The sequence below is a fragment of the Canis lupus genome, chromosome 12, assembly GCF_048164855.1.
Source record: "Canis lupus baileyi chromosome 12, mCanLup2.hap1, whole genome shotgun sequence".
NCBI classification, from domain to species: Eukaryota; Metazoa; Chordata; class Mammalia; order Carnivora; family Canidae; genus Canis; species Canis lupus.
Window position 1 is genome coordinate 18698611 of NC_132849.1, and position 22543 is coordinate 18721153.

The window sequence follows — 22543 nt, forward strand, 5'->3', positions numbered from 1 at the left end:
TAAAATTTACTAAATTGTAAAGTGAGATATAGTTGTTGAAAATCATTTGGAATATGACTAACACAGAGTTAATTTCTTTGAATATCAAAGATCATTGTGAGTGACCAAGAACACTTTAAAGTTCCCTGCAGGTTGACTAAACTTTAGACAAGCTGCTTTCTGACTCTACACCCCTAATTCCTTTTTCCGAGAGCAGTTGAATTGTAAGGGCAGTGGAAATGTGAATTTTTTCTCTACCCAAAGCCTCTTGCCAGAATTTATAAGCCAGAACTGTCCTCCTTAAGACCCTGAGAACTAGATCTCTGTAATGTAATCATCAAGGAAGATAGCGCTCCAATCTACTAGTTTCTGCGGGAGGGTAGGAGCCTAACTTTGCTGAGAGACTTACTACAAATTGTAAAATTACTTCCTGCTGTGAAGAGAGTAGAAAGTTTGCTTTTCCTTTACATTAAGGCCAATTAGCAAACATATGACATATGATCCTCCCTAGCCTGTTAAAACCTCTCCTAACTTTTGTTTCAGCAGAACTGGTTTATCATACTTGATCTGTTCTATCTCTCCTGTTGCTAGCAATCTTATCAGAATAAAATCAACTTGTGTGCGATTATCTTGTCCTGGGAGATCTCTCTCTCTCTTTCTCTTTTTAACAGAGGCACAGTGCTTCTGGATTCTTATAACTTGTTTTCTGTTTTTTGTTTTTTAATTTGGAGCAAGTTACATGGTTAAATTTCAATTTCTGATTTGTAAATAGGAATTTACAGGATCTTCCAAGCAGAGTGGAGAGTGGCTATCAAGAACATAATGCATAGGAAGTGCTCAGTAAAGGTTAGAAATAAGATAGTCTAAGAGTTTGAATAGGGAATTACAAAAATAATCTACCAGTTAACACTTGAAAAGATGTTCCATGTCAATTGTATTTTTTTAAAATTTTTATTTAAATTTTTTTAATGCAAGTTGAAACAGTGAAATGTTAGTTTCCAGCAATGAAAGTGGCATAGATTTTGGTTTTTTAAATGTCTCTACACAATTGGCAAGCGTTTGGCAAAGCAAATATTCTCGCATACTTGAGGTAGAAATATAAATTGCTATTATCTTTCTGGAGGGCAATATGACAACAAGAACCAAAAATCTCAAAATTGTGCCTACTTAGCCATTCTGCTTTTAGGGCCAAAAAATATTTTCACTTTGGCAAATGTTAACAGCAATGTTGATCCCAGCTCTATTTCTAATATTGAAAAATAAAACCAACCTAAGAAACCAAATTACAGGAGATAAGTAAGTCACTGTACAAGTAGGCAAGAGAATATATTATATACACATTTAGAATCACATTTAAGACCCTTCTCTAGTTTAGAATATTTTCATGAAAAAATGAAGCAAAAACAAAGTAAAACAATTTATAATTGTAATGCACATGTTCCATACCAAGGGAGCTAGCTAGTAGTTTAAAACTTATAATATAGAAGCAGCCCGGGTAGCTCAGCGGTTTAGCGCTGCCTTCAGCCCAGGGCGTGATCCTGGAGACCTGGGATCGAGTCCCATGTCAGGCTCCCTGCATGGAGCCTGTTTCTCCCTCTGCCTGTGTCTCTGCCTCTCTTTCTCTCTGTGTCTCTCATGAATAAATAAATAAAATCTTAAAAAAAATAAAATAAAATAAAATTTATAATATAAAACATTAACAATGATAATCAGCTTTGCAATTTTCTGCCATTTCATAATTAATCACAAAATATACAAAATGATCAAAGTAATCAGTTTTGGTATTTATCCTCTAGTTATAAAGCATTATTTTTTTTACACCACTATTTTTCTAATAGGCATTAAAATAAACATTTCTGTATTGTTCAATGTCTTCTTTTTAGGTATTCCTTCCTCTCTCTTTTAGATTTTTCTTACTTTATTCCTGTGAATACTTATCAACTTTTTTCTTTTCTTTTTTTTTTTTTAAGATTTTATTTATTTATTAATGAAAGACACACACAGAGACACAGGCAGAGGAAGAAGCAGGCTCCATGCAGGGAGCCTAACGTGTAACTTGATCCAGAGTCCCAGGATCAGGCCCTGGGCTGAAGGCAGTGCTAAACCACTGGGCCACCTGGGCTGCAGCTCACCAACTTTTTTTTTTTTTTTTCCACCAACTTTTTTATATAGGTCTATAGTAAATTATGTTATCTCCCAATTAATATAATATTTTTCACTATATTTTGTATTTGTAAGACTGTCCCACGCTTTAAAGAGATATTGTATATTTTTTCCTTATGCATTTTCTTCATTTAGGTATCAAATAATATTCCTAAAATTAGAGAATACTACTTCATGTTCCCATAAAATCAGTAAACCACCAGTTAATTCAGCCAGTACACTGCTGAGGTGGTGGCTAGCAGAAGCCTGGAAGGCAATTTTTTTTTTGACTCTTAATAAATGCATTTGACTTATTGGTTTATTTTTATTCTCCACATAAATAAAACTTAAAGCCACTGACTGCATACTGCCTATTGAAAAAACAAAAACAGAAAATCATCAAAGAACTATCAAAAAACATGGACTTATCAAAGGTTGGTGATGCTGTTAACGAAGACTCAAATGGAGGATTTTAATGCTCAGAAGATATAAAATTAGTGTATCATTGCTTTCCTCTTCAAATTAGCATTTTCCTTTAAATTCCTGAAACTCAGTTTTATTTAAAGCAGGTTTATATGGTTAAGTTAGCATAAATGGCATATGGTTAAATTGTTACATGTAACTAATATGGAGACACACAGGAAACTCTAAACATTGATAGACTTATAAATATAATGGGAAAGGAAACACAGACCCAAAATTTCCATAGAAGTGCTTCAGATCATATTGCCCTTTGGCTGAAAATGAAAATGACACCTGGAAAATATAACTACTCTTTTCAAGGGATAGAGCCCAAATCTAATAATCTCCTTACTTAATATCATTTTGGCTTGAAGTCAGATAGTTTATCTAATTTGCGTAAAGGAACAGGCTGTGCCAATTCATTTATGTAATATATACTATTTCCTTTAATACTATAGTAATAATTATAATTCTAGAATAGGTAATTTCTTATGGATGACAGGCTTTCTCCTTTCCACCCCTCCCCCCCCACAAAGACTCTTATTTGAAGCTAGACTGATATAATAAAGATTTCTAAAAATAAATACTTTGAGAGCTAAGGTAAATCTGATGAAATTCCATACAATTCTGAGTGCTATGTATTATTTAGATACCTTTCTGCCCATTTGTCTAAATTTTTCTAAATTTTGAAACGTGAGATCTACAGAACAATTGCAAAAATAGTGCAGAGTTCCGTTATACTTTCACCCAGAGACCTCTACTGTTAACAGCTTATAAAACCACAGAACAATGATAGAAACTAGGAAATTACATTGATAAAATATTTTAAACTCATGTAACAGTCACTATATGAATTTTGCCAGTTCTCCCACTAATCTACTTTTCAGGTCTAGAATCCAATCTAGCATCCCACAGTGCTTTTACTTGTTATATTTCCTCAGGATCCTCCAATCTATAATAATTCCTCAGGCTTTCTTCTATCATGACTTTGATGACTTTGATGAATACTGGTCAGTTATTTTATAGAATGTCCTCCAGTTTGGGTTTATCTGATATCTTCTGATGACTAGATTGAAGTTATGGATTTTTGGGTAAGAACAGGACAGAAGTGATGTCAAGCCATTCTCAGTACATCCCATCATGAGGTACATGACGTTATTCTGACTTACTGTATCCTTGCTTCTCAGAGTAGGTATGTCCTTGGAAAACATCACAGAGGTAACTGTTGGCAAGTGACTATCCCTAAGTGTTGTTCAGATGGAATAATTTATGTCTATGGAGCCTAATCAAAGTTATCAATAAGAAAAAAAAATCCATGTTTTTGGAAGTTAACTCCTCATTTTTAAATGTCAAGCCACAGATACTGACACCTTTCTATTAAGCTGAAAGCAGGGCTAATATAGGATACAAAAAAAAAAAAAAACACGACTAGAATGGTGCGTCTTCAGTAAAGAGATCTCTGTGTTGATATTTGGGACTTTAGGGGAGGGGGAAACTACTATATATATGTATATATATACATTTCTATTTACTGGGAATTGTGTGAATTTAAAGCTATAGGGAAATTAATGTGACTGGTGTTTTTATATTCATCCATAGCAACTCCAAAGACTATATTCATGATTATACATATTAAAAGAAAAAATCTAATATTGAATTTGAAAAAATGTCTAATTTGGTTAAGTGAATAGGGTATAAAACAACTATTTTCAAAAGCATTTCTCCAAATCTTAAATGAAATATATAGAACAGAGTAAATTAGGGTAAACAAAAATGTTTTTAGTATTTTAAACTTTGCTATCACTTATACTGTTGAAAGCTCCCCTCCCCATTATGCAACCTAAGAATCAGATTCCCTTTGTATACTCGAGTGCAATTTATTTCTTTAAAATAGAGGTGGCCATGTTCTCACTGTGGACTCATTCAGGGGTGAGTGTCCCAGTAGCTTTGAGCTCTCCATTTACCTTCCATTATCTCACTGGGCTATTTTCTGAGCTTTCCCAGACAGTATATAACCCTAGGGCTCTCCTCTCCCTTTTCTTTATTGATGTCAGATCAACTAAGTCTATTCATGCTCGTTCAAAAATGAGAGATAAAGTGACCACTACACATGGGCAGAAGGCACTTTAACAAGGGACTAAAGGACAAATACAATAATAATTTTTAAAAATTGCATTTTCCCTTATTTCAGCTGGTAAAAGAGACTTGTAGGGTGGTCTCACCAACACCCTTAATTTCCCACCTAAAAGACACTGGCTATGGAGGAGATGGTATATATTTATGCTATTATAAAAGATATGTGTTGTGGTGTCCTCATTGTGGTGACTTAAAATGTTATCTGCACGATTCTTCCACAAAAATCAAATGTGTTTTTCCTTTCTTATCTCATTGAACAACATACTTGAAATTACTACTACAATATTAAAAGCTATATACTATCTCGTGTTTTGTAACTATTTATTTAAAATCTATTTCCATCTAAAAAACATTTGAGGTGGCCAACTTGAAGAACATAATACAATAAAGTTGATATAGAGAGATGAAGTCCAGAGCCAAAGAAAGAGTCCAAATAAAACATGCCAAGAGCAAATGCTAATATAGTTGTTACCAAAGATCAAGAATCTCACCTTCATGGTAATTTTACCTAAGTCATTTAAAATTTTTAATTTTTATTTTTAAAAATATTATATGTGGGACCCAAGGAATTTAACAAAAATCCCCTACCCCTGGACAAGCAGAGCAGGACTAACTCCATTTTGTGCTACATCTCATGTATAATCCCCACATGACCTGCTTATTGCTTAAGGCACTCCCCCACCCTAGTCAAGCCACTGAGCACCCCCTTACTGGAAACCGGCTCATATAGGAATGCGGAACCCCTAACCACCAAAGAATGTAAACCCCGCCTTTTGCCCGCCAAACCTGCGTGCCAATTCTGACCAGAGTGATAGACTAGTTCAAACAGTCACTATAGGGTAAATTGTAATTCACTTGGCCACCTGTGTGTGGACCGACATGACTACGCAACTTTCTGTGTGTGTTACAATCTCATTGGCCACTGGGCCCGATAAAACTGCTACACCCCTTAACCTTGGGGTCCAAGTCCCTGCTCTTCTGTGTTGGGTATACTTGGACTCAAGCTCCAACTTGTTAATAAACCTGCATGCGCTTGCATCTGTGTGGGCTCCTTGGTGGTTTCTCGGATTCGCAATCTTGGGCACAACATTATACACACGTAAAAATGTGTTACCAAAGCAGCAAGAGTTACAACTATGCATATGCATATGCATATGATTTTATTTGCCTTAAGAGTTATTTATTTATTTCAGAGAGGGAGAACATGGAGAGGCAAAGGGAGAGGGAGAGAGAAACTTTAGCAGACTCCTTGCTGAGCCCAGAGCCCCATGTTGGGCTTGATTTCACCACCCTTAGGTGGTGAAATCTTAGGATTAAGACCTAAACTGAACCAAGAGTCAGATGCTTAACTGATTATACCACCCAGGGGCCCCTTGCCTTTGCAATTGGTACTATGCTGGCAGTTAAATTACTCCAGCTATAAAAGCATATAGCATTTAAATAAACCACCAGCTTATATATTAACTTCAGCTTCTTTGATATTTCATCTCTCTCATTATTTGATTGATACCTGACAGGGAAATTGGCAAAATTGTGCTGAGCTTTGTAAGTACACACATTAATAACAATAAAAAAAGTTTCATGTCATGGCAAAATATTACCTTGCCTCATTTTTTGTTAGTTTTATTAAAAAAAAAAAAAACCTACAGAGAGGATATTCAAGTAACCTCTTACACATTTATTACTAAAAGCACCATCTGCTGGTTACTAGAAACTGATGCATTTCAATCTGTCTTCAGATTCTTTGATAAAAGAACAGAAAAACATTTTTCTCTTGCATGCCTGCACAGATTCCCCTCTGCATACTGAAGTTACAGGACTAGAGAAACAGGAGGTAGATTTTATTGGTAAAATGTTTTAGTCTATGTGTGTGTGTGTGCAGTGGAAATCAATTTTACAGCTTGCTTTTTATTGGAAAGCTTAGGTATATAAATGAGAGTATTTTCTCTTCTAAATCAGTCTTACATAACCAAAAGGCAGTTGTTAGTTCAGTAAGTGCAGAGGCCTCCCCCACAGGAGACATTACAAAATCTAAATTGAAGTGTTTTAACTCGCCCAGCATAGGCCTGATTCTAGCCCACAGTAGGTTCTAAATAAGTGTTGGCTGAATGAAGAAAGGAAAAATAAATTTGTAACTATGACTTGATGTGAGACGAGACCAAACTGGGGGAAAAAAAGTCCTCATATTTTATATTCATTAGATAGATATTTTTAACTATGCCAAAATTTAATGTGTGAATTTAACATTAGCAAGGGAGGAGCGATGCTTTTTATTTTTAAAGAAAGATCGTCATGCAAAGAATAAATTTAGAATTTTTTGAGATTTCAAAAAAAGGTATTAATTCTGGGAAGAATAAGAGACTTTCAGTATGAGCATTTGACCTAACAGTTGTAAACATGAAACAAATCCTCTGTTGTTACATAGCTTTTTTTTTTTTTTTTTGTAAATTCAATAGAACTATTTTCTACATTCTCCTGAGAGGACTAAATTTGATTATTTCAAATTAAAATTTAAGATATGAAATTCTGAGATGTAGGAGGGAAACGTTTTTTTTTCTTTTTAAAAATTAATGTCTCCCCATTACAGATAGAGAAATTGAGTTTCAAGGGTAATCAAGGTAAAGCAAAGTCACACACGCAGATAGAATTGATAGAGGTAACATTTGAATTTAGGCTTTTGGTTTACAAAAGCATTGCCCTTCAAATTTACAAAGAAGGCTCTCAATTTTTCTGACAGGTGGGAGGTGATGAGTAGGTGAGGGTTAAGTACAATTCCCCTTATATATGAACAACCTCCAAATAAACTCCACTATGGCGGTACCTTACCATTTCTCTTATGTGAACCAAATATACTTCTTTAAGTAAAATAAATTGACATTAAGAACATTTACTAAGCATCGGGGTCCTCTAACCAGTTGAGAATAAACTTTCAATATTTTAAGATGTGATCCTGTATCATAGTCAAACTAAAAATGATTCTGCTTTCACTACATGATAGGGTAGGTTTAACAGTTGATTCAGTAGACACTTTCCCAAATGTTGGCACATTTCTGAATTCAATGGGAAGAGAAAGTGGATTCATACAAATTCTGTAGTATATGATAAAAATAAGCATTTGGTATTGCTTTGGAGGAGACTGCCTCTGCCAGGAACACATACCTAGTTCTAGGGTAAAAATAACCTTCACATATCCTAATATTAATAAGACAGCTTCATCAAACACATGTCAAAATTAGTTTAAAAAGTAAAATATCTAGAGTCCGCAAACAATTTTTAAAATCCATCTGGTTTTGGTATTCACATGCCAGAAAAGGTCTAAGATTGAGAGTTGGCATTTTGGGACTATGTGATCTCTCCTTCTCTCTCTCAGACAAATGGTTTGTTACTGATAACCAGTTGTGTAAACTAGAAATGCTGGCATCCAATATCTGTTACATAGGTATTTGTATTAATAACAGAAACACTATAATAGTAATAATTTTTAGTGAAAATTCATTGGTTGTCCATCCAACATCATTGTCTTTCAATAGCATCGGAAGTTCCTTGAGAGAACTACCCATTTTCCATGTGCTGAAGTCACAAGGTTTGGGTGGCACTGGCTTCTGGGGAGAGTTTGGATTTTCACACACCATCCTCTGTTCTACTTGTCTGGCCCCAGTGAGCAGTAGCCCAGTTCTCTGCAATTGTCTCATGGCAATATCCTGCCTGCTTTGCTTCCTATCCAAAGTTATTCTGAACAGAGTCAATCCGAGAACTTCTTTCCACAGAATGTGTTTGGTGGTTGGAAGAGAAATATCGCACTCTAAACCAGAAATAGGCCAGCACCCTCATAATTGCCTGTACCATGGTGAGATCATGAAGGGATCTAGACTTTACATAAAGCTGCTACTGCAGACAGAGTTGGGAAAGTCCTAAATCCTGGTCTATACTGTTCTAACCTTGCCTAGATGCCTCTCAGTTGCATGAGCCAACCATTTCTCTTTATTGCTTATGCCAGTTTAATTGACATTTTCTGTTGCTTGCAAATAAACACATAATCATGATGACAATGACAATAGTTACCATTATTTAAGTATTTCCTAACTGAAAGGCATTGTTTCCCCAAATGCTACCCTGGAAGGTAGATGCTTAATTATTATCTCCATTTCATTGATAAAGAAAAAGATTTGGAGAGGTAAATGACCTGCTTAGGATCACACATCTAATAAATTGTCAGAACTACAATTCAAATGGCATCTTTCTGATTAGAGTCCACATCCTTTTAAACTTTACACTTTGGGCGTCCCAAATGAGAGCATGCATAGCAGGAAAAGCCATCCTCAGCTTCACCATTATTAGGTGTATGACCTGGGCAGTTGTTTAACCTCACTGTGTCTCAATTTCTTCAAACATGAATTTGGGAAAATAATAGTTCTAGTTTATATAAAGATTAAAGAAGTTAATATATATGAAGTGCTTTGAGAAATATGTGAATAATAGTAATCGCTCAAAAATATTAGTACTTATTATAATTACTAGTGATGATGTTAATTTGTATATTAGGGCCTACAGATGGAGGCTGCCCTAGTGGCCCAGTACACATCACAAATCTACACCTAAGTTAGCCTGCACTTATGGGAGACACTGGTTGAAGAAACCTAATTAATTACTCAAGATCCCAATGATAATCCTGCAACTGAGCATTAGCTACCTTACCCTAGAAAATAAGACCTTAACTTACCCTAGAAAATAAGACTTGCTGGCCTTTTACAGAAATCCCCAACCTCCTAGGAATCATGCCCAGTTTCCTTGCTATAAAAGTCACTTTTGCCCGAAATCCCTCAGGAAGACTGCTTCACTGCTTATGAGGCACTATGCTCCCCCAATCAGGGATTGTCTTCCCTTGAATAAAGGACACCGGAGTTGTTATTAAATTGTTTCAGTTCTGCATTTGACACGAGGCTTACATTTATTAGCTTTCATGAAAAAGTCCTCAGGTTAGATTTCCTAACCAAAACCTAACCAACAGAATACAGATTTTTTTAAAAGTATGTCATCACTGCTTAAAACCAGCTCTAAACAAGTTTCAGCTGGAAACATGGGTTTTTCATAGTGCCTACATAAAAATGGATGCAATCTTTTTGGTTTTGTCTTTTTATCCCACATGCATTTTACTTTATTGATTTTTCCTTCAACATATATTTATTGAAATTTTAGCTGGTGTTAAGGAGTTTTGGAGCAGAAAGATGGAGTAGCAAACATAAAGCAGATACGGTTTTTACTTTCAAGGAGCTTAATGGTCTTGTAAGTTGCAAGAGACAGACACTTAAATACCTAAGCTCACACACGGTAAATATATTTCGGACAAAAGTGTTACAAAAAGTCTTAAGTGTACAGTGATAGCAGATAAATGGAGGCTCAAATCTAGTCCAGGAAGAGGAAAGGGTCCTCTGAAGATGAGAATTTCATCCAGAACTAATTTCATCTGGGGAAGAATGTTTAGGACAGAGACCACAGCATGCACAACAGCCATGAAGCAGAAAATGAGTTCGGAATATCTTGTTCATCCAAATCTCTGTCTCAGTCTCTGCTACTAGGGGGCCAGAAATAAGTGGCTGGGCAGTTGGCAAAGGACAAAATACCAGGATGATTCTAATTCTTCTGGCCAAAGCAACTTTTACTTTTACTTGCACTGGAGGTAGAGCTGGTTATGGAGATTATACATGTGAATTCAGTTCGGGAAATTGGGTTTGAGACCCATACGAGCCAAACAGGTAAAGATGTCAAATTGTTGCTTAACTATAGAAGGCTCTGGAACTCCAAAAGGAAGAGAAATAAAATTAGATTGTATGGATGTCATAAAACATAAATGCAGCATGGAAATTAGGAAATAAAATAGCGTGAAAATAGTATCAAGTCTCCCCTCAAAGATATGAAATGATCAGTGAGCCATTTGCTAACAGGATTCTCTCCACTTCTTTGAGGGCTCTTTTCATGTTGAGGTTTGGGAAATGTACTCTGTTTTGTTGATGGCACCCTTTCTGAAGTGATACCAACTATTTCTGCAGCTTTCAGCTTTTTATATAATGTATTGGTAAAAATTGTGTGAACGGTTTTTTGTTTGGTTTGGTTTTGTTTCTTTCCTAAGCAGTGCATCAGCTTGATCTGGGGTTGATCCTACCAGAAGAAATACTAGGCATCATGTTTGAACCACTCATAGTTTACCTTTTTATCATCAAAGTACTCTTTTCCTCATCTCTACTTTGTATGGAATCTATAGAATCTAATCTTATTTCCAGCCAATAAGATGAAAAATACTGTTTTGTCCTACTGGACTAGTTTCCCTTTTTCTGATGCCATCTTGTCACAAAAATGTCATGCATACCTCATAAAGGTTTGAGGCTATCGTCTGACAATTTTTTTTTTCACTATTGTGGTTAATGAGTTTCCATTTCCCCCTCATGCCTGTTTTAATTTCAGAATGTAAAATGTTTCCTAAACCCTGGGCCTGAGCTCTCTCTGCTGCAAGACACGTTTTATGCAAAAGATAGATCTTTGTTGTTCTGTTTTGTGTTTGAATCTGTAATTCTCTTCTCTAAGGTGAATACAGTAGGGGAAGGATTTTCTTCCTAAGTGAAATGTAGAGAACATCTCAATACCTGGACGCAAGGTACCAATCAGGCTAACTATATGACACTATTTCTACATTCTACAGAACCAGGGGGTAACACCGTGTAAATCAAATAACCCGTGGGCCTAATCACACTGTACAAAATATAAGAAGTTATAAAAGACTAAAAAAAAAAAAGAATAACCTGAGAATAGGATACAAAGTATATTTATATATACCTTCAAGACTCTTAGCTACTAGAGCTCCCCATTATCACAATATCTTGGGTGGGTGTAGATTTCTTTTTTTTCCCCAAGATAATTAGTAACATATCAATAACAATGAAGAACTATTTGGCTCTATATAATAAAGACTATTATGTAAAACTGTTCCTTAGTCATGGTACATTTTATATTTGAAAAAGTAAATTGAATTCTTTATAGGGAACAGAGTAAAAGGAAGAAGACTAGGTTATAAATCAGGTGGGTGGGGATAAAGAAGAAAGTAGTTGAGGGGTCCCTCATCCTTCTATATAATTGCAGCATTTGCTCTGATGTATTCATCATTTGTCTTCTAATTTTCCCTTGATTAATTACAGGCAGGCCTATCTCCTCTGGCAGTATGTGTTCTGGGAGACAGGAAGCCCAGTAACATTGGTATGTTTATTCCCTTTGGAAATGCTTTCAGTACCTGGGGGGTAGAGGGGAAGGTGTAAGGAGATACACAAGTACACATTAGCAAAAGGGAAAATACAGAACAAAGAGAAATAAGAATCAGCAAGAATGAGAAGAGCAAAGGAACAGAAGAGTGAGAAGGAGGGAAAAGGGGAGGGGTTTCTAAAAAGGAGCTGGAGACAACACAGAGGAAAGAAACAGATCATAAAGAAAGTGAAAACACTCAGGGAAAGACAGGCTACTTGGTGGATCTGTCATCACAAGGATGTCTATCTGCCTTTTATCAAAACCCATGTGTTAAGAGACATGGCATTACAGTTCTTACTACATACCGTGCTACCCCCTTGGTGACCTCTTAATTCTCGTAATACAAGTTATAACTTCAGCAAATGGGTTTTATCCATTACCTCCATAGCCTGCTTGATATAACCTGAGATTAAGTGAAATTTAAAGTCCAAGTGCACTCAAAGGTGTGGGTAAACTTGTTGCTATTAAATCTAACTGAATAATAGCTTTCTGCAAAACCTCAGCTACACAAAATCGTGGATCCACAGGCAGAGCCATCCCATCGGCTTCAGGTGGGACGGTGGCCAGAGAGTTCACTGGATTTTCATGGAGGCTCTGGAAGCTTGCTGTTTGGGTTGACATTTTTACAACTGTGTATTTAAAAAGGGAAATTTCTGTAATGGGGGTATTGTCACCTTTCTTTGTCCTCTGCCTCGTTTCCTCCTTTCCTTTCTTCTCTCTCATTCTCTTTCTTTCATTTATTACAACTATTCCATCAGAACACTTTGAGGCCACGGTTTGAGGATATAAGGATTAGAGCTTTACAATGACAGTTTCTAAAACTATAACTTCCCAAATATATTATACATTCATAAGCAAAATGTGAAGCCCTGGGGGAGAGTGCAGTGAGCCATGATCTATGGTTTACAAGTGCTGTCGTTGGGAGAAGTTATACAGGACTCTTCACATAACTTGGTAGGTGATTTATTCCTATTTAGGGATTTCAGGCTGCAACATAGGCACATAAATTGAAATAAGCTGACGAATGGCTTCTATACTTCAGCCCTGGTATCTCAAAAGGCATTATGCATGTTCTAGATATAGAATCCCTTCCAGCAGAAATCTCTGGAGAGCCAAGTGGCCAAATGGTCCAACAGCTACCTGGGAACCTTCACCTGGAATGTTCAGTATTTTCATACTAAGCTTTCTCATTTGGAAAATGTAGAGAATTGTTAGAATTTCATGAATCTCAGATGAGAGGGCTCTGAAATGTTTGTATCAACAGAGCATCTTCTCCCAAGTTTAGGGCACTGAGGTAGTTTGTTTCAGGATAAGAGCAACCCTAGGATAGCCCCCTACTCATCACAGAAGCATCATGCTGTTCCACTGACTGGTTATAATACATTCGGCTACGTGTAGCTTTACAGAATTCAGCCCAACTTAGCAGAAAATTGCTCATGTAAAATTACGCCTTGACTTCCGTGTTCCCTGGCTTTCAGTTTTCATCCAATAGGTATTTGAGTGAGCACCTCATATGTGCTAGACTGAGATTCCTTCTAGGTGAGGTATATTGGCATGAATTCAATAGAAACAAAATCATACCCGCAGAGAGGTTACATTCTAGAAGGAGTGACTAGCAATTAAAAAAAAAGTACCAGTAAAAACTATAAATTTTTAACAATGGTGAGTACTCCCGAAAAAAGCCATGCAGGGATCTCTGTGCTATAATTTGCATTGAAACTGTAAAGCTGCACAAACCACGGTCCTTGGCCTGAAGGGGCTCAGGTTAGTGAGGGAGTCAGGCATGCCAACAAATATGGTGCATGGGTCATAGATGTCTTCACAGAAGGATGCACAGGAGCTTGTGGGAGGGAAATGGAGAAGATATTTACCTCTGTCATGTGCATGAGGTGGAGAAGAAAATAAAGAAAAGTTTCACAGGAGGGGTAGGCATTTGTTTGGGATCTATAGAATGGAGAGAATTTGCCATGATGGCCTGATTAGCCAGGGTGAAGAATTACAGGAGCATATAATAACCCTGTGATTATAAGAATAAATGAAATATTCCTATTCCACCAGAAGTTATCAATGTATTTAGGCAAGGGACGGTCAGGAAACTGAAAGAACAGAACCTGATCTGGGCTTGACTGGACTGTGGGAGGGCAGGCACAAAAAGCAAGGAAGGCAGGATCAGACCACTCCAGCTCTTATACCCTCTAAGCAAGACTTGATTTGGTTGGCCCCTTAGGTGACTGAGTGACTGGTTCAAATTTGTGTTTTAGAAATGTGACTTGGTAAATGTCACTTAGAGGGGGCTGATCTGAAGGGGCAGGACTGTAGGTAGGAAGATCCCTTGCTGAGTATACACCAGGCATTCAGCACAAGCTTGGGAATTATATCCTTATTTAATTGTTTGCTTCCCTAAACTTGGTTACTAACAATGTGCCCACATGGTTCAAATGACTTGCTAACTACCCACAGAATAAGCTGACATGCATCCAATTAATAATGCTTTATTTATTAGTGCTGATTGTAATCAAAATAATGATATTTAAAATATTACTAATTGTTTATATCTTGTTGAGTGGGGAGAGAATTGATCCTCCAAAGAATTTCATCCTACACTAAATGAAGAAAAATAAGCTGATAATCTGCCATCTGAGACTGTTTACAAAGAATTTTAATGATGTAAGGAAATTTCTATGACATGTGAAATAAAATAAACATTTAAAAATATTATTTACAATCTGCTTTTTTATTGTATATGTATGTATATTTGTATTTTATATATAAATAAATTAAATATGACAACATTTAATATTGGCTATCCTTAGGTAATTGGAAAATTAGTAGTTTTGGCTTTTTTTTAAGATTTTTATTTATTTATTCATGAGAGACACACACAGAGAGAGAGAGACAGAGAGAGAGAGAGAGGCATAGACACAGGCAGAGGGAGAAGCAGGCTCCATGCAGGGAGCCTGATGTGGGACTCCATCCCGGGAGTCCAGGATCATGCCCTGAGTCAAAGCAGATGCTCAACTGCTGAGCCACTCAGGTGTCCCTAGCTTTGGCTTTTTGTTTGCTTTCTTTTACACTCATCTCTGTGGTCAACAAAATCTGTTCTAAACTATCTATCAGTAAAACTACTTACTTGAAAAATTAAAATATAAGAAAGTTCCATGTATTTTATTCTTCTCAATGGTGGAATCAATTTCAAAGCCCAACATATCAAAATGCTTTTTACATTATGGGAAAAAATGATTATGTTGTCAAAATATCAAAATGGTACTTTATCCATTATAGAAATAAAGCAGTATGACTCCTTCAAGATTTCTCTGTTTTTTTTTTTCATTAGGACTCTTAAAAACGGCAACGAACCATTTTTTAAACAATGGCTTATGTAATTTGAAAGAGAAAGGATGCAACTCGTGTATGAAAATAAAGATGCAAAGAAAGCACAGCTTCAAGAAATCTAACTCAGGATTCAAACACTGTATATTTTCTCTCATTCCTTTCCTCTATGGTTCTCTTGGTCAGTTTGTTTTCTTCTTCATGCTGAGAATATTCTCTTTTACTCCAAGATTCTTTCCATGATACAGGGTTAGCAATACAGCTAGTGGAAAAAAAATCAGTCTCTCGGGATTTATATATCAATTCCAGGAAAGGTTCATTGGCCCTGTTTGGTTTACATGTTCTTCCTTGGGTCAGTCATTATTACTAGGGCAGTGGGATGAGAGGAAATGATGGCCCAGGACTATTCTGGTATGAAGAGGGGAAGATGCTATAATAAAGAATGTACAGTAAATAATTAAATAGCATATCCACAACCCATTCTCTCCTCATATTGGATGCTGTCCCTGGAAGGAAAAGGGCATATGGGTTATTAACCTCAGTGAAAAATGGAGAGGTTGTAGGATCAAATCAATCACTTTTCTCTAAGTTACTAGGAACTTCCTATGTTAATTTGGACCTAGATGTGGCAAGAGAGGATGTGGAGAATGGTGTTTGAAGTCTGAGATTTTCCCGTTTTGACTCTACCTTATAGTTACTTGTACTCTCAGAGATTTTAATAAAAGTTGATATTGGATAAGATCTCGATTTTTGCAAGTATAATTGACAACTCAATTATTTGTGTTAAGCTCTGCCAAAACAATATGGAATTGTGGGATAGTTCCCTTAAGAATAAATGGACATATATGACTAAATTATTCTATGAAAATTCTCTGAATATAAGATATGTACTGAAAAATATATAAAAGAATAGTAAATGTATTTTTTATTAATTAAGATCAGTTTTAACAATAAAATAACAGATACTGTTATCAGGGGTCTAGCAAAGGGGTGTATGGGTACAGAGTGATGATATAAAAATTGGTCATGAGGATTTCTTCCCTTAGTGAAACCATGTATCAAAATTTACCTGACTTCTGTCTTTAAATAAGCTTCAAGGAATCGTTGTTAATCACATTTGTTCTTAGAGAGCAATTACAGAAAGGTCAGGTTATAGTTCGGAATACATTTCCCTCAGTAACAATATTAAAATGCCCCAACATCCCTAAATTGATTTTACATTGTTTTTAAGTTTACTTGGGTTTATACTTGTTTGCATAATGTAACAGTTACTAGCTTTTGTAATGTATTGTAATGTATACCTACATTATATAGTTCTAATTATTCACAATTCTAGTTATTCACATTTTAATTTTGGTTGAGTACAGTTATAATTCTCCATAGTATATTTATCTTTATCCTCTGGTTTTGTCCATCTTTCTTGTAGGATGATGCTCTAATAGAGATAAAGCTATGTTTAATCAAGGATAGGGTAATAGTCTTTCTCTGTTAATAATAATTATCTTGTACATGAGTTTTGACCAATAATATATTTAAAATACTAGTAGAGTGCTTGGCATATAACAATTATTTAGGAAATGTTAGTTTGTAATTATAATACTCTCTCATTTATACTGTCTTATTAGCTCTTTTTTTAGCTTCTTTTACTCCCCTTCTTATTGGCTCTACATTCTTACAGATACTGGTAATATATTACTTTTTTTTCTTAATAGCTTATATTTACTAGGTTATTGTGTAGTACCCTGTTTTGTTATAGAATCTACCAATTGATCCAACATTGGGACTTCTGATGTATTTTTCCAGGTTTAAACTGCTTAAAATACTTGATCAAAACCTCCAAATCATTTCCCACTTCACATAAAAAATGATTGCCCTGCAGCAGCTACAAGGACCTGAGCAGTCTGGTCCCTATATTGATTCTATGACCCCCACTCTACCTACCCTGCCCCTTGTTCAGTTAGCTTCAGTCAGGCTGGGTTCTTCTAGATGATCCTCTAAGCTCCTGCCTCAGGGCCTTTGCATTGATTTTCTATATGTCTTCAATGCTCAAATACCACATATCTCCATATCCACATACTCATCTTCTGCAAGCATTTGCTGAAATTATACCTAGTCAGGAAGGCCCATCTTTATTAATTCATTTGAAACTTCACCTTGCCCCATATCTCTATTTTCCTATATATTTTTGAAATGTGTTCCTGTATCCAACACAAATCATCTACTTATTCTATTTATTACTTGTAAATAAAATAGATTTTATTTATCAATCATTATTCCTGGAGTTTAAGCTTGATGGTGACAGGAGTTTATGTCTATTTTGAATATAACTAAATCCCTGTCGTCTAGGTCATAGCAGGTATTCAAAAATCATATTTTGAGTGAATGAATAAATTCACCCAAATTAGTCTTATTCTCACAATTCTTATAATTTAAGCTTTGATTAAATCAAGCATTGGGATTGTTAGTCTCTAGTGTTAATAAGGTTGAGATAGCTCTTGATGTTACTCAAATTGCTCGGAAATCTTTCAAATACTTTCTCAGTAGAAACTCCTTCTTTGGGGCACCTGAGTGGCTCAGTGGTTGAGCATCTGCCTTTGGCTCAGGGCATGATCCCAGGGTCCTGGGATTGAGTCCCCCATTGGACTCTCTGTGGGGAGCCCGTTTCTCCCTCTGCCTATGTTTCTGCTTCTCTCTGTATGTCTCTCATGAATAAATAAATAAAATCTTTTAAAAAAACCAACAACCTCCTTCTTCCCACTCTGTGTGTTTCCACAATATTTCAAGTTAATAATTCAAATATTTGTTTGAATTTTTCATTTTCCATCCCTGACATAGATAAAGATACTAGCTATTTTGTAGTAGGTATCTACTTTTTATTAAGGTTGAACATGCTTATATGTGAGTCTATTCATGCATTTAATTATGTAATGTTAAAAAATAATGGATAAAATATATTTCATTAGAGACAATATTGTTTTAGTATATACAGAGGACTAAAACAATGGATTTTGAGGTCTAGCAAATTTGGATCTTTACACAAATTCTGACATTTACTAATTATTTGGTCTTAAATGTTCTAAACTCCCATTTTTTCTCTTAAAATAGGAATGAAACAGTACTTTGGTCACGTGATTTTGTAAGGTTGAGCAATGTACTGCAATGAAACACTTCATGTGAAGCACCCTATGCTGTAATGCTTAGTACATTTCATTCACAGGCATAAAGAGGCACTTACTGACCTAGTATCCCAGAACATAGTGAATAGGTCCATAGCCCCCTTGACAGACCTATCAAAACTGAATTTGTCATCTCTACTTCAGTCAGGAGTTTTCAGATACAAGTCATTTAGGGTTTCTTCAGAAGTATCCCTTGTTAATTTGTCATGTTTAATAGTCTTTGCACTCAACAGATTAAGGTTTCGTGTGAGATCAGCAAACTTTTTTTGCAATGGAGCACACAGTAAATATTTTAGACTTCGTGAACAATATAATCTCTGTCACAGCTGCTCAACCTGACTGGTACAGTGAAATAGCAGCTTTAGACAATACATACATGGATGGGTGTGTGTGATTGAGTTCCAATAAAATTCCACTTACAGAAACAGGAAGTGGGCCAGATTTGGTCGCCAGGTCATAATCTGTTGACCTTTATTCTAGTGACTTTATTGTTCTTTAACAAAATTATTTCTTTAAAAAAGAGAAAAAAAAGATACTCCCTCACCACGCCTCATGAGAACTTTGAACTTTCAACAGTTTGTTTATAAATGAATTTTTAATCAAAATTATAACTTTTTCTTGGGACACCTGGATAGCTCAGTTCATAAAGTGTCGGACGCTTCATTTTGGCTCAGATCATGATCTCAGTGTTGTGAGATCCAGCCCCAAGTCCAGTACTGTACCTTACTCTTAGTCCCTCTCTAAAATAAAAAGTAAATAAATCTTTAAAAGATATATAACTTTTTCCTACAATTTATTTAAGATAGATTAAAATACTCTGATGAGTTTTTTTTCAAATTACTTTCCACAAAATACTTTAAATATTTATTTTTATGTATTTCCCTTTCCTAAAATTAACAGTTTAATAAATAAATATGTACATATAATTTTTCTTTCTACCGTTAGTATGTTAGAGGTTATAGAGGTCACTGACTTTTGTACAGTGAGACAGCCAAGATTTTCTCATGATCAGTCCCTGATTATGGTTGTAACTAAGGCTGGTACCTCTACTTTCTCTGCTATAAAACTTAAGAGAATTTTACAGTTATTGGACTAGACCAAATAAACCCTCTTACAGAAGCTTTACTTTTACATCTAGGTCAAAGATGAATGCTATGTATCATTATGGTCATAATTGAAGTTCATATTATTTAAACACAGTCTTACTTTTTAGTCACCAATCTTCTTAAGGGAAAGACATAGAAAGCTTCTGTGACTGCCAGGACATTTCATATATCCATTTATATTCCTTATGTAACCATATAAAGAATAGTTACAATATAATAAGACATGGCCTTGAAATGGTTTTTGTGAAACAGTTTGGCATGACAAAATTTAATTGTGGTATCAACTTCTAAGTGTCCAATTATTCACCTAATCAAAGAGATATCATGTACACAAAAACTATTTACAGGTATCCAAGAGCCCTGCATGACCTAGAAGTTTTTGATAGGCATTGTGTACCCTATCAGGGTTCTCTGTTTCACCTATCCCATTATTTCAGGATTGGCCAGGTGCCCTCCTTTGAGACTCACACTAAATAAATTTGAAGAAACTTAAAATAGCAAACTCAAATATTAACATGGCACTTCACAATTCAGAAAGCCATGGTTTGCTCCATTACTCTATATATACCTTATTCAAATGCCAACTTCTCAGGAAGCTCTTCCCTGTCAATCATAATCTAAAGTTTCCTGCTTCCCCATTACTCCTTATACTCCTTTCCCCCTGTTTTATTTTATTAAAAGAAATTATCTCTATGTGATAGTGTATTATGTATTTATTTACTTGTTTAGTACCCATCTTCCCCATACAATTCCATAAGAGCATCATGGTCATGTAGCAAATGTTAAATAAATATTTTCTAAATGAATAACTAGATAAGTCTTGTCTATTAGCAATGCATGCATTAGTGCTCTAAATTCAAAATAAGGAAAATGAGGGGCACCTGGGTGGCTCAGTCAGTTAAGCAACTGATTCTTGGTTTAGCTTCAGGTCATGATCTCAGGATTGTCTGATCCAGCCTTGCTTGGGCTCCCTCTCATTACAGAGTCTTCCTCCCCCTCAGCTCCTCCCCTTGCTCCATTGTGCATGCACATGTGTGCTCTCTTTCTCTCTCAAATAAGTAAACAAATAAAATCTAAAAAAAAAAAAAAAAAGAAATAAGAAAAGTGAGACTCTTGAAGTGTAAGTGGTCAAGACCACATAACTCATTACTAAAGTTTTCAGACTTCTTAAAAACTCCCACTATATTATATTGTCTTTTCTTTCCCAATGTAAGATGGATCAGAGGCAGATGTATAGAGACTAGATGGTGTCTCAAAGGCTGAGGATGGTGTGACTATTAAAGGAGAAATATAGGCTCACCTCCTAAGCAGAGGAAACCTTCCTGTCATCAGAAGCTCATGTACTTTTAACCCTCACACTTGATTTTATTCTCTCTAATAAATGTCGCTTCATTTCCTAACTGAAATGATACACGTTGATAACTGTAACAAAAAAGTGGACAAACACTTAAATGCCATAAATCTATATTCTGACTATAAGTTTATATAGATTTAAAGAAATGCTAGCATAAAAAAACAATCCTAAGAAATGTGATGCACCACATTCTGATAGATTTTTAAGAAATCTCAAGAGGAAAGAGGTCACAAAGTAACCTTTATTCTTGTTATATAACCTAGTATGCATCTGTTTTTACTAAAAATCTGTATTTTAAATATAGACCCTCAGCCATACCTTGTTACAGGTGGTAATATACAACAGTGGTTAAGAATGTGGCTTTGGAGTCAGAGAGTGTAAGTCTACAATTCACAGACTCATAGATATTGGAGGAAAGAGCCGTTCTAAGTTAGTACCTTCAATTATAAAATTGGAATAATAAAGAATCTACCATGTAAGACTGCTGTGAAGATAACACAACTTCACAATCTAATAAATATGGTATACTGCATATCCTAAGACCTTACTAAAGGTTAGGTATTCATACCCAAGAAATCAGATATATACTTAAATGTTGAAATAACACTAAATTAACTCATACCGAGGGAATCAGATATATACTTAAATGTTGAAATTAACCACAATAAAATTCTACACAGATTGTTGATCTTTTAAACACTTTCATTATCACATGAGAAAAATGAGGAGTGCTTACATTTGGGGAAGAATTGGTAAGGATGGAATTATGAGCCAAGAATTCAAATCAATATAGAAATAAAAGAATTTATAGTGCCACTATGTTTGTATTCTCTTGATTTATCAGTTCTTGAGCATCAGAAATAATTTTAATTTGCTCTCCCTAACTCATGATTTCAATATTCTTTTCAGGCATTTGACACTACAAGTTGCTTAATAGAATAAAAATACGGACCTTGCCCAGGGAGCATGATCTACATTTCAAAGTAAAAGAAGATTAAAAAAAAAAGTTACTTGGTAAGAGTATAGGGAGGAAATTTAACAGTGCATATCACACAACCTCATAAAATACCTCTGAGTCAGAGAACATTCAGGCTGTGTAAAACTCTGATATAAAGCTTTTTGCAATTCCAATTTCAGATGTTCTGCCAGTGAAATGAAATCCTCCGTGGGGAAAGTGACGTACACTGCGTATCTCTTACTATCCCATGGACTATCAGGAATAAAGGTCCATTTACTCAAAAACACTTCTTGAATAACGTAAGTCAGGCACTCTGCTAGTCACAAGGGCAGACATGAAGACTAGTACACTATCTTTTGTGTGTAGCTGAACATAATTAGGTGGAGAAAAATGTATCTTCATGTAGATTTCTGTTTTCATGCTCAACATCTATGATCAAGTCCTCCCAGGACTCTTTATTGTTTTTCCAGTTCCATGAGTGACACACATTCTCTTTTTGTCTCTGAGTCTTTGTTCATGTTTTTGTTCTTCCTAGAATGCTCCTCTCCATCTCTTCTGATTTTGTTCTCCTGGTGGTTCCTGCTTACCTTTGAGGTTTATGATGAGATAT

At 35.5% G+C, this 22543-nt stretch overlaps 1 protein-coding gene and 1 long non-coding RNA gene across 10 annotated transcripts in view; one reads left to right on the forward strand and one right to left on the reverse strand.

The window, feature by feature from the left end:
• LRRTM4 (leucine rich repeat transmembrane neuronal 4) overlaps positions 1–22543 on the reverse strand; it is a 708453-nt gene that overhangs the window by 503282 nt on the left and 182628 nt on the right. The window lies entirely within an intron of this gene.
• LOC140601267 (uncharacterized) overlaps positions 1–22543 on the forward strand; it is a 113951-nt gene that overhangs the window by 43152 nt on the left and 48256 nt on the right. For all 7 annotated transcript variants that reach the window (XR_012004291.1, XR_012004293.1, XR_012004295.1 and 4 more), the window contains exons 3-4: positions 21885–21989; positions 22113–22232. This is a non-coding gene — a long non-coding RNA (uncharacterized lncRNA). The remainder of the gene's footprint in view (positions 1–21884; positions 21990–22112; positions 22233–22543) is intronic.